This window comes from Castor canadensis, chromosome 1 (assembly GCF_047511655.1).
Source record: "Castor canadensis chromosome 1, mCasCan1.hap1v2, whole genome shotgun sequence".
NCBI lineage: Eukaryota > Metazoa > Chordata > Mammalia > Rodentia > Castoridae > Castor > Castor canadensis.
Genome location: NC_133386.1, coordinates 26,135,568 through 26,148,629, shown reverse-complemented (window position 1 = coordinate 26,148,629; position 13,062 = coordinate 26,135,568). Strand labels below are relative to the sequence as shown.

General features: G+C 43.7%; 1 protein-coding gene across 2 annotated transcripts in view; it reads left to right on the top strand.

The window, feature by feature from the left end:
* Nucleotides 1–13,062, top strand: part of Arfgef3 (ARFGEF family member 3) — a 141,641-nt gene that overhangs the window by 24,452 nt on the left and 104,127 nt on the right. The window contains exon 1 of one of the 2 annotated variants that reach the window (XM_074073642.1): nucleotides 2,180–2,511. The exons of the other annotated variant lie outside the window; for it this stretch is intronic. The gene's annotated coding sequence lies outside the window, so the exon portion shown is untranslated. Of the gene's footprint in view, nucleotides 1–2,179; nucleotides 2,512–13,062 lie in introns of those variants that run through there. 2 annotated transcript variants of the gene reach the window in all.

Sequence of the window (13,062 nt, the reverse complement as noted above, 5' to 3'; positions counted from 1 at the left end):
CTGTTTTTACCAGCTAGGAGAAAATGCTTCAAATACAAAAGGAGTTTTGTATGATTACAGAAGCTGTTGGGGAAGAAGCCAGACAACTGTGTCCAGTGTGTGCTGTTTCACAGGAGTGGAGCCCAGATGGCAGGCCAGAGGGAGGGAAGGAGCTGAGCACAGAGTGCTCCCAGGGCTGAGCATGGGGCGGGGTGGGGGGGAACCCTAGAATAAAGCTGGATGAGGAAGACAAGGCCAGCATACATTTGCTGAAAATGGTAGGAAAGCCTTTGTGGTTTGAGAGATAGTGAAAATACAGATGTAATTTAAAATCAACAGGATATTTGATTAAGGAAGAAAACCGTGTTAGTTCAAGGTGCACGTGCCTAGGCATGCAACATGGATGGTGCCTGTGTCAATGTTTGTTTGAGATGATTGCCTGAAAGTTCTCTTCGTTAATGTCTCTATCCAGCAGTCTGGAGAGGGAGGTCGGTTGTGGGAAGATGGGGGAGATGAATCTGAGTTCTGGAGTAAGGGGCAGGAGGAAGGTGGGGACAGGTGTTCTGGACTTAGAGTCAGAGCTGAGCAAGCAGCAGTATGCATGCTGGGAGGAAAGAGAGAAAAAGGACACAAATTGTTTCTTCGGGGAGTGTGCCACTTGCCAAAAGGACAGAAAAGAGTTCACCACAGATCACAAAGTCCTGAGTGCAAGTCCTGGTTCTCCCATGTTTGACCATTGGGACTCTGAGCAGGTCATTTTGTCCTTTGATGTCTATAAATGGAGATAGAAACTGGAAGGTGAGGAGGAGCCCATATCCCCGTGTGACCAGTGTGGAGAGATCCTGTGGAGGCCTCAGAATAGATGCTGGTCTGCCCAGGAGAAGGGGTACCTGGTAGCCTCATCCTTTGTGTCTCCCCTACAACAAACAGGGGGGCTTACTCAGGGCCTCCACCTTCCTGCCATGGACCAAGGCAGCACCTGTCAAACCTTTTGTGCTCAAGACCCCGTCAGTATCATCTTAAAATTACTGAGGAGCCAGGTGCCCAGTGCTCAAGTCTGTAATCCTAGCTACTTGGGAGCCTAAGATTGGAAGGATCAAAGTTTGATGCCAGCCCAGGCAAATAGTCCACAAGACCCTATCTCCAAAATAACTAGAGAAAAATGGACTGGAGGTGTGGTTCAAGTGATAGAGTGCCTGCTTTGCAAGCATGAAGCCCTGAGTTCAAACCCCAGTCCCATCAAAAAGATGGGTATTATCAATTTACCATATTAGAAATTAAAACAAATAAAATTGCTAATTTATGAAAAATATCAGTAAGCCTATTACATGTTAATAGAAATGATTTTTGTGAAATATAACTACTTTTATTATCTCTGTGCCATCTTCAAAGCTAGGGAAATTGCCCTGTAATATACCCGCCAGTAACATATTCCTTGTGAAGGTTATGTAAGATACAAAGACAATACTCTGTAGAGTGTACACCGTGCATAAATGAAACATTACCCTGGTAAATGGGCTTGAGAAGTCTAGTCATCCGTAGAGTGACCAAACTTTTTTTCCTCCACTGATGCTGAGTTTCCAAGTATGATTTTCAGATAGGAAAACACAAGTACTGGAAATAACAGAGCAGATAAGAATCTGAATGTCAGTGGCATTTCCTCTTCCTAAGAGTACAAAGTGGCCTAATTGGTCCTTGGGACTTTTGAACAAATGGGCTGGAGCAGGCAAGACCTTGCAAACTTGACTATGGCCACTTCGAATGTTCTTTAGGATAAATTCTGGGGGCTGAGATCAGTGGTCTGAGCTCCATGCTACTCTCCCAGCTTGTTCTTCCATTCTCATTTTGAGATTCAAGAGATCTGAACTGCATGCAGTCTGTGATGAGGGTGCTGTGGTAGAGTGACCGGGGGACACTGTGTTCCCTATAGTACCACTGCACTTACCTGCCCAAAGACAATGGTTTGTTTGGTTCGTAACTAGAAGACAGGCAGGGTTTTTGGAATTTATGGGGTAATTGTGGGCATTGGTAAATTCTCTGGGTCTCCCATCATTTTCCTCTGGAGCAGAAACCATTACTTTTCTACCCAACACTAACTACCTCCTACTCCCGGCTGGTCCCATTGGATGTTGGGTCTGCTTTTTTTTAATTAGTCCTGTGCTTCCAAGGGGGCTAACCCACGCCAGGTTTTGCCCTGCTTTAGAGGGATGTTTCTCCAGTCTGATGAAAGTGAACTTCATTCTCTCTCTGGAAATTATCATCTTCCGATGGTGTTTGGGGTAGCTATAGCTGGTGTGCAGCTATGAGGGGGAAGCAACCAGGAGGCAAAGCTGAGTTCTCATCTGTGACTTAGAAACACTGAATCACCTAAGCCTGAAGCAACCTGCCTCCTGTTTCAGGCAGGAAGGGAGTTGGCTTTTCCGTTCCTTGCAGCAGAAAGTACCCTAATGCATCTCCCTTAAAGGCTCCTCTCAGGGCTTGGAGAAGGGCGGGGAGCCCAGGGCAGTGTGGCAGCCACAACCAACCTGATCTGTGAGTAGGATCCTTTTTCTCTTGTGTGACTGGCTTCTGCTACTTTGCTGTCCTTTTATTTCTTATGTTTGGTACCTCTGGTAAAAAAGAGAAGAGGACTGAGACGTGGGGAGCATTCAGAAGGCATGGGGCTTAGCGATGGGACCTTGACTCTCTCCCACACACTGGCCATGCAGGTGCCTATGTATATGACAGTCTTGTCCTGCCTCTGTGAATAAATGATTTCCTTGTGTTCCCTCCCAGCTAGACTCTAAACTCTACATCCTTAGCACCATGGCCTCTTGGTCATAAGCCTGAGCTCCAATATTGGGAGCTACCAACTACAAAAAACTGTTCTATGCTAGGAATTGTTCTAGTGACTTTATATATGCTGTGTTATTAAATTTTACAAGGAGTACAATCAGTGCTAATACCTGTAGTTTAATGAGAACATTGAGGCTTGAATGCTAAAATCACTTGCTAAGGTTCCATGTTTATGATAATCAGAGATTTAAATAAAGGTGTGACTAGAAAATTGCTCTTTTAACTAGTATATTCTGTGTTTTCAAGGTGTATTTGTTGAATATCATTTAGATATGCGAAGACAGGAATTATTGTTGTTCCTGTCTATGTCTTTATCTTTTTCTCTTGGGAAAGGTATTGGGGCAGAAGGCATACATGTGATTACTTGACTTTTGGCTTTCTCTGGATGTAAAGCCTTGTTGGACTGAATCATTTATGAATGCATTCAGCCATAAGTAGTGAAAGCCCAGCTGGCAGCAGTTTCAATGAGATGCGGTTCAGTTCTCTCATAGACAGGCAGTCTGGAGGTGGCTGTCAGTACTGCTATCTCAGGATTCACTTGGCCTTCCGTTATACTTGGTTCTTCATGCCACAAAGTGGCCGTTGCAGCTCCAGATACATCCCCATGCAAGAAAAAAAACACGCAAAAAGATGAGAGGCAGAAGGGCAGTGCCAGCTGAACAGGCCTGGCCCTTCCAGGAAAGTGAAAGCACTTTGAGTTACATGGAGGGCTGGAAAAGGAGGAAGAAGGATTGTTGGGAAAGTCTTAGCTCAATCCTGATATACTACATGGGGCTGACCACACTGTTGGGAAAACAACATTGGATCGTGGTCACTAAGGAGAGGCTGCTGGTGCTGCTTGCCACACATTTGAAAGCAGGGGCTGTTAGAAAATGAAGAGTGGGAGAGGTAGGTAGCCCCGCCCTGCAAACAGGACAGCTGAGGTTTGTAGGGAAAGCAGCTGCCTGAGCCAGGACCAGGAGAGGGATTTGTTTCCATAGACTCTTCTTCCTGCATGTACCTTCTGTTTCTATAAAGTGTTTGCTTTCAGAGTTCTTTAGTATCTCCTGCTCTGTATGTAAGCTAAGCTTCAGCAAGAGCTAAGACACGTGCCAGGCTATAACATGCATTTCTTGGTCAGAGGTATTCCCTGGATCTAGAGTTGGCCAGAGTTCTTGTGTCAGACCCCGTGGCCTCTCATGATGCCATGGACTCCCTTGGAGATTTCCACTTAAGCCACAGTGCTGAGCCTCCTTGTGCATACAGCTGGATTGCAGCTGGGCAGCTCAGCAAGGGAGGCTCTCTGCTCTCTAGGGACAGCTGGCTAGAGCCCACCATAAGGACATTGGGTCCCTGTGTTTCCTTGGGTAGGTGAATTCCACCTGGGGTGGCTGTGAAGAGGCAATGAGCAAATGCCCCATACACTTGAACATGACTTTATCTCTCAGGTCATTTTGACCATGTCTTTCAGTGGCAGGGTTCCTGGTCTTGTGGATAGTGATGGGCACATGCTACCTCCTGAGGCTCAAACAGAATGCTTCGTGCTTTTCCACACACTGGGAAAAGCACTGTGGACCAGCTCAGCTTTCCTAATGGGAATCTGGCCTCGGGTTGCCCTGGTGACAAAGCACCCGTGCAGTCAGCAGAGAGATTAAGTGGTGGTTTTCGTCAGTTTTGGAACCCCTCCCATCGGTATTACTGTGGGAAATGAGCAGGGGTCTTTTTTTCTTTTTTACCTTGTGGAAGGAGAGACACCTTTCTTTAACTAATGGTGTCTGTGCGGTAGGATTTTGCCAATAATATGATAATTGTGGCAGAATAATTATAGTGTTTAAAATGCTTTTAATACTTGGTAAATTTTTATTAGCATATTTTAATTATATAAAATAATAGGTTTTATTGTGACATTTTCATGCCTGTAAAGTACTTTGATCATATTCACCACCCCCCCCATTACCCACTCAGAAATTTATCACCAACTACCCTTTTCTCCAGCTCAACACCTTCACCTTCAGCCCTCAGGAACTAAGCTTATTTTTGCTGATTTTGTGGGCTTCCTTCTGTGGACTTTTGTAAACTCGCCAGATCTCTGTCTGGATACAGGACATCCATAGCTAAGCCTGCTGCACATGGCTGTGTTGTGTGTGTGCTTTGTGACCGCTGGTCTGGATTCGGAGAACAATGACTCCCCCCACCATGATAATTAGGGTGTCACAGCACCCAGGTTTGTCAGACCCCACCAGCCTTCACAGTTCCATTTTTGTGCCCTGGCCTGGGATTGCATCAGACAACTTTCTCTGGGTTCATCTTACTGCTTCTCAGTCTTTAATCATTTCACTAACAGTCTGCTACTGCTTTTCTATTTCCTCCGGTGCATAAAAAAAGTTACTGAGCGTATTTGTTTTTCTTCCAGCACATGTCTCTTGGGGACAGGACATGTGACGAATAGGAGGGAGTACAGTGGCCTCTCACTGATGCATCCTCAGGAGCGGGATGCCTTTGGGGTGCTGTGTCAAAGGCAGTCTAAAATAGGCTGAGGACAGCAGCCAAACACAAACCCTCCAACCTTTAAAGTCAAATTTGCCCTGAGAACGAGTCCTGTCTTCACATATGGGACAGGTTCACGTGGGTCTTATTCAGCTGACAGGCTGCAAGGAGGAGCAGGGAGGGTGTGACCTGCTGAAAGCAGCAGCTAATGAGAAGCCAGGCCGACCTTTCTGGCTCCCACCCAAGGCCTATTTTTAAAAAGTGCTTGCTGTGCAGAATCTATTGGGAGGTTCAATAGTTGAAACACCACAATCAAATTTCTGCTGGGAGAAGTTACTGTTTATGGGAAAATAAAATTTTACAACGTTGTCCTCTGGTGTTTCTCACCAAAATGAATTACTTAGTGGGAGGCATCTCTGTACTCACATGGCCAAGAAGGATTTTCAGTGTCTACAGAGAAAGCACTGCAGAGCTTTTAACAGGCAACAGCAGATAACTTTAAAACGTGCAAAGGTTTCACTGTGGTCTATAATTGGAAACACACTGTTTTAAAATTATTTAGAATGTATGCTAATACATGTCAATATTAATGTAAATTAATTTAAAAAATTTTAAATTAAAGTAATTTAAGCTGTTTTATCAAATTATTAAAATAAATTATTAAATTATTCAAAGTTAAATTAATATTTTAAATTTAATAAATTTAAAGTACTTAGAAATTAAAAGAATATTCACATTTCATAAAAGAACATTTCACACACTTGTGAAAAAAGGAATGTCAGGTTGTGAATGGAATATGTTCTCACTATAGAAAACAAAGCCTAAAACCACATTGTCATGTCACTGTGGCAGGTTTTATTCCATCCCTGCTGCATAGATGAGTACAGGCTGAGGTTTTGAAAGGATAACTCACCCAAGACTGCCCAGGAATAACTGATAAAGCCTAGCTCTCGACTGCTGAATGCAAAAGTCACATAGTGTACAGATAACAGATCTTCTGAGTACATATGAGAGAAATCGGACATGTGGGATATAACATTTTGTTGTTGGCTAATTTCCTAATGTCATAAAGGGTTCCTTAAAAGCATTTTAAGCTGCATTAAAATTCCATTAAGTTAATGTACCATAGGGGAGAAAAGTCACCTTAACATTTTCTTTATTATGGTAACGTTTTTTAATAATTAGCAAAAATTGGCATAAAATACTGGATAGCTCCTCCTCTTTAAGATATGGTGTCAGTTTTTAATATGCCATTGTGATATTAACTAAGGTCATTCAGTTGCACAGTAGGAGCTTTTCAGTATATCTCATCCCCCTCCTCCGACACATTAACCTCATGCTCTTCCTAACTGCCTGGGTAACCAGGCATCATATCCTGCACCCTGGAGTTGGGGAGACACTCACTGTGTCAGGAGGGGCTCTGGGAATGCTAGGAGACAAGCTGAAGGGTGAAGGAGGATAGCATCTGTTAGGATGGATGGTGGATATGTAAATTGAGAAGACATGAAGCTTAACAATGCTGAACACGTGTTTGATCAACACTTGTCAGCCTTGAATGTACATTAACCTTGGCACCAGGGATGAGACTTGCAGATGCTATCCTTGACCTTCTCTTGTGTTAGAACTAGCCTGACGCTTAGCTTTTACATCTGACGCTAAATTGAATGACTGAATGCTGAAAATTGTATTGCTATAGATAAAAAGTCAGTGAAAGGGTGATGGAACAGAGTTTTCTATTTTCTGGATTACCTGTCCATTTTATAGGAGTGTGTGCTGTTCAGTCAGAAGTTCTCAATTGTACTTGGCCTGGGAGAAGTGGGGATTGTTCCATTGGTTGTTGTGTGCTGAGCTGTGTGTGGAGAGAGCGCAGGACAGCTAGCAAGGTAAATGTTTTCATTACCTTGTTGAATTTCCAGGGACACCTGTGCTTTTTCCGTGCTGTGAATGCCTTGGTCTTCCAGTTTAGCTTGTGTTCTCTTGGGGATCAGGAAGGGGGCACAAATGTGTTGCTATGGAAAGGATGTAGACTTTGTATCTTATACTCCTTACATCTGGGTCTGAACTCACCCACTTACCAGTTCCGGATGTGACTCTGGGAGCCCCATGTCTTCAACTGCGAAATGGGCATTACTGCGTACTGCCCCTGTTCTGGTGAGGACTAAATGAGGTAGCACTGTGAGAAGGTTCCTGGCTCATGGCGGCCTGATAGATAGACACATCACTTCCCTTTCTTTCCATGCCCCCTCCAGAGCAGTGACCAGAGTGTTCCTAGTATTTCCTAACTTTTAGCAGTAGGGTCACACTTCTACACACACTCAATGCTTTACAGCACCTAGGTAGCTAGGACAAGTTAGCTACTCTGAACCTGTTAGCTCATTGATAACATGGAAATAAGTACCTGTCATGTGTGTTGTAAGCACTACATTGAGATAATGAATGCCAGGTCAGAATGGGCACTCGATGACTGGGGAGATGATTGGAGAGGACCAGCACAGATTGGACAATGTCTTAAGAGGATAGCCTTCTTCCTGGCATTGTCCCGAGCACCAAGCCTCCTCTGATAGTTGGCATCCTTTCTTCTGTCGACTCACTGGTTCCATCCATCCATTCTATACCTCGTTCTTTTCCTGGGAAGCTTCACCTGTTTCCAAGGCTTCAGCTACCACTTTTAGATGGGTAGTGTCTAAGTTTCTCCTGAGCTGTAGGTCAGTCAGCCCATCTGAATGCTTATCCATTGACACTTGGATGCCCGAAGGAAACTTGAACTAAAAAGGTAGACACTTACTTCCCACTTACTTTCTGCGAGGTGTTCTTCCAGGAAGTCTTCTCTGCCCCAGTGCATGCCATCTGTAGGTCCTGTTTCCTTCTTTCCATTCCTAAATGCACCGTACTTTTAGTGTGGGCCCATGTCACAGAGTGAGCCCTTCCCCCAAGCTTTTGTGCCTCTGGTTAATAACAGCAACAATCACAAAACTGTAATAACAAAACAACTGCACTGCAAGGTTGGGAAAGGCCCCATGGTAACCGTTTGTCGAGTGCGCTCAATGTGCTAGGCATTGCCACTGCTCCTCGAAAACCTGAGTGAGGTGGGGCCCTGCCCTGGGCTCTCATTGCAGAGGCCCCATTCTTGCTTTCCTTGGGGTCAACCAAATGTCCCCACCCAAAGCCTGTCCTGTTCTCTCAGTGCCTGAGACCTCAGAATTCCCTGCTCAGCTAGAGGGAGCCTCCTCCAAGAAGTCACGTGTGGCTTCTGACCCAGCTCTTTCAGAAGGCAGGTGGTGCCACAGGCGTGTGCTTCCCTAGCCTGCAGACTGGGCAGGGGCAGCTATTTGCAGGGGTTGTGGACTGAGGTGCAGGCTGAGGTCTGAATCCTATGATACTCCTGTGAGGCAAGGGTGGAACCAGAGGTGGCAAGAGAAGGGGGAGGACCAGGGGAGCTCAGGAGAGCTATAAATGTTAGGGTGGCTGTTTAATCATCGTACCCCTTCTTGAGGCGGGTGAAATATTTAGGTTATAGTTGTCAGAGCCCGAATTTGACCCAGATTAGTTTTATTTCTCCATAATATTCTACTTTCTGTCCATTCTCTACATGATAGCCAAGGTTCCATTTTGTAGAAAGTATCTGAGATCACATTATTCCCTTGATTGAAAATCTTCCATTAGCCCCTCGTTTTCCACTGGCTCACGGCCAGTCTCTCTGGCTTGGTATGCGAGACCCTTCAAACCCTGGCTCGAATCCACCTTGTCAAACTCAGTTCTCACCAATCTTCCCACCATGACTTCCCCATCTGGTCACGACAGGACTTGAGCTGTTGCAGAAACGCACTGTGCACCTTTGCACTGACAGCCTCAGCTGTCTTCTTCGGCACTTGACTGACCCGCTTATTCTGTCCCCGCCACCCCATTTCAAGACCAAATGAATGTCACCTTGTATGGGAAGACACTTGCATTTTTCCAGGATCACTCCACCTTCATTATGCGTTTACAGTTGATTATGCATACCAGTTATCAATCACAAATGCTTATTGCCTTGTGCTTATGTTTGCATGTTATCACTTGTCTATTACCGCCCTAACCTATGGGCTCCATGCAGACAGAAATTATATGTCACATTCTGTACCTGAAATTTCACGTACTTCCTGGATATACAGTAGGCTAACTAAACTTATTAAAGACATGATCAATTTATCACTAAAAATCTTCTCACAAATGGATTACAGGTTGTTTAGGAATTCTAATTTTAGTTTGGACAGTTGTATTGATCTGGTAATGGACTGGTTTTATAAGATACTTTGATACCATACCTGGAAATTTCTGCTGTGTGTGTTTGCGTGTGTGTATGTGCGCGTGCGTGTGTGTGCATGTGTGTGCACTTACATTAGGATTGAACCCAGGGCCCAGGGAATGCTAAGCATGAGCTCTACCACTGAGCTATACTCCAAGTACCAGAAGTTCCTATTCGTGGAAGTGTTACGTTACATTTAGCCCCGTTTTGCTGTTGTAAGTTCGGATAAACAGATGCGTGTATTATTTGTGAGCTTCCATAGGCCAGTGGGTCCCGGATAGGGCATAACATCACCGTGTTTCCCAAAGTGATTTGTTTTTAAGTCACCTGTCTTTGGTTGTGTGGACTTTCCTGCAAGATAATATGCCACTCGTATTTCTGCATAAGAGTTGCCATTTTTAAGAAGTAGCTCACATTTGTACAAGGTTATCAGCATAGGAAAAGCTGGCTGTGTTATTGTCCAGCTGGTGTCCTCTTGCCTAAGATTTGAGTCTTCCCTGTGGTTTGTTATTCCTTGTCTCTTCGTGGCAGGGGGCGCTGCCCTCCTGCTGTAGAGCCTGGCCACAGACCTAAACTCTTCATTACCAGCTGGAGTGTTTTCATCATGAAAAAATCATTAAATAACAAAACGCATGTGATCCCAGAACAATTTCCGTAGGCATGGTGCATGCTGTGAGGGTTTTCACACTACACCTGCGGGCCTGATGGTAGGAAAACGTGTCAAAGACAGAAGCAAGATCAAATGACGTGTACTGACTTTACCTTACAGATATGACTAAGGCCACTGCAAGTGAGCCTAGTGCCTGTCAAGGGTTTAAGGAGAAGAAAGAGTCCAGTAAGCCTTTGAAAGATGGTAAGGAATTTCTTTAGAGGGCAGCAAAGGGGAAGCTGTTCTAGGAATATGGTCCAACTGTAGATAAGGGGGAGTCTGGGGGTAATAGGAGGGATGCTGGGAGCCTAGAGGAAGAGCAGGAGGAAACACAGCAGAGTTCAGGGTTCATGGTCAAAGCCTGAAGGCAAGGTGGAGCAGGTTTATGCACATGCAGGAAAGGGCTAGCTGCACTTTTCCATAGTCTAAAGCAGTATCCGTGGGTTCACCATCCATAGACCCAACCAAGCTTGTACTAGAAGTTGTTTATTTATTATTTTTAACATTTTATCTATATTGAACTTGTACAGGCTTTTTTTACTCCTGCTTATTCCCTAAACACAGTGTAACAACTGTTAACATAGCATTCACACCGTATTCAGTATTATAAGTAATGCAGAGAGGATTTAAAGTACACAGGAGGGCGTATATAGGTAATATTCAAACACTAGGGCATTTTATATAAGGGACTTGAGTATCCCAGAGCCAATCCCCCATGGATATTAAGGGATGATTAATATATTCTTGAATTTTTTAAGATGTAAAAGTAGCCATGCAAGGTAGTGCACACCTATAATGCCAGTACTTGGAAGACTGAGGCAAGAGGATCATGAGTGCAAGCCTGGGCTACATAGTGAGAACCTGTTTCAAAAAACAAACAAAAAGAATGCCTGTCTTCAAAAGACAGAGCTACATTTGGGGGGTGTTAGGGGAATTTCTTTCCATTCCCCCCTCCTTCCACCCACTCTTTCTTCCTGTCTCTCTCTTTCTCTGTGTGTGTGTGTGTGTGTGTGTGTGTGTGTGTGTGTGTGTGTGTGGTGTACGTATGGTTTTTCATTCAAAAGCAGGACTGGAGCATGGTATACATTTGACATTGTATTCCCATTTTGTTGTGCAACATTTTCAAAAAGTTTTCCTGTGTTAAGAAAAACTTCAAAGTTGAATAAATTTATCTCTATGAAAAACAAAAAAAAAAGAAAAACTTCAGAATACTTTGTTATTGCCTATTACCCCATCCTCTAGCTGTATCCTGATTTAACCTTATTTACATTGTGAGTGACACTTCAGTGAAAGTCTTTGCATGTGACATTTTGCTACCACTATGATTATTTCCTTAGGAAAGGTTCTTAGTAGAAGAAATCCCAGGTCAGAGCACACGAATATTTTTAAGCTCTTGACATACGTTGACAAATTGCTTTTTTCTGAATTCTTAAGGAGCAGAACCTCTCCATGGGATGGCCAGAGGTGGTTCCCTGGGGTTGTTCAATGTCCCATGGAGGTGCAGAGCAGTTTATGGTATGTCCAGTGGGCATGCCCAAGTCTGTGAGCAAACGACTTCATGACAGCCAAAGTACGGAAGTGGAAGGATGGACGGACAGAGGATGGGAAGAAAAGAGTGTCTTCATAAGAGATCTCTCACCCACTTGGTCTGTGTAGACTGCTTCACCCAGTTCTTGGGGCATGGTTTGAGGCTGACCAGTGCTGAGTAGTAAGGCTGCCCTGGAGCACCTCAGGGACCCTGGGGCCTGCTTGGCCTTTCATCCATGGGAGAATTTTCTTTCTTCCCCTTGATTTCCTCATTAGTAAACATTGATGAGATTTGATCTTCACTGGGTTTCAGTGATCAAGGGTCTTCTAAATCCATAGCACATTGCTGGGCACCCTGGAGGCTTTAATATATGGCACTCTGTGACTTCAGCTATCACTCTCCCTTCTATCAGCTACCCTGTGGTTGAGGTGACAAAATGCCTGACGCAGAGAAAAAGGCCAGTGCCGGGCCAGCATGAAGTGTTGTGTCCTCTGGAGCGAGCAGCCACTCATTTGGCCTTTTTATTGCATGTGCTCTTCTTTACAGGCTCAGCTAACCTGTAAATAACCTGCTGTTAGCACATCTCAGGTGTTTTACTATTTTTGGTTATTAGAAAGTAAATTTATACTCATTCCTACCTTGGACAGGAGCAATTCCTATTTTTCCCTTTGTTTTATACTCAGGGTCTAGTACTTAATAGATCTCAATGTTTGTCAAAAAGTGGATTCTAGAACAATCTCTCATAGAATTCATCTGCACTTTATGTCATCTTCTCCCCCTAGAAATAAAAAAAATAGTTTTTTTTCTCCCCGATTATAGAGAATTCATACCTTATGGTGAAAGTATTAATACTGATAATCCCAGATTGTAGGTGAAAATACCAAGCCATGATCCATTGTTAATTTTTTCTAAGATGAATAAATTATCTTCTTGATTTGTAGTGTTTCATAGTTTTAAAATATTGGAATAATATTAGATAAAACTTTAAAATGAAAAAAGATAAGCCCGTTGTCCTTCATAAGAATGTAACAAAATGTTTTGTGTTTATGTAGCTTTTTAGATTGTCTGAAGCTATTTTTAAAAAAGTAGACCTATCAAATAGCAAAGATAAAATTTGTATAGTTTGGTCCATTGTGTACACAGGTTACTGATTTCTGCCTGACCCTCTGTGTTATCAAACAGTGATTTAATAAATGATTTCCATCACGGAATCCTAGAATTGTAGAGTGTACAAATATATGGTGCCTCCATGCTCCTTCCTGTCTAGTACATAAAGGAAGAACCAGCCCAATACCAGAAATATCTTTGGTTTTACTTGAA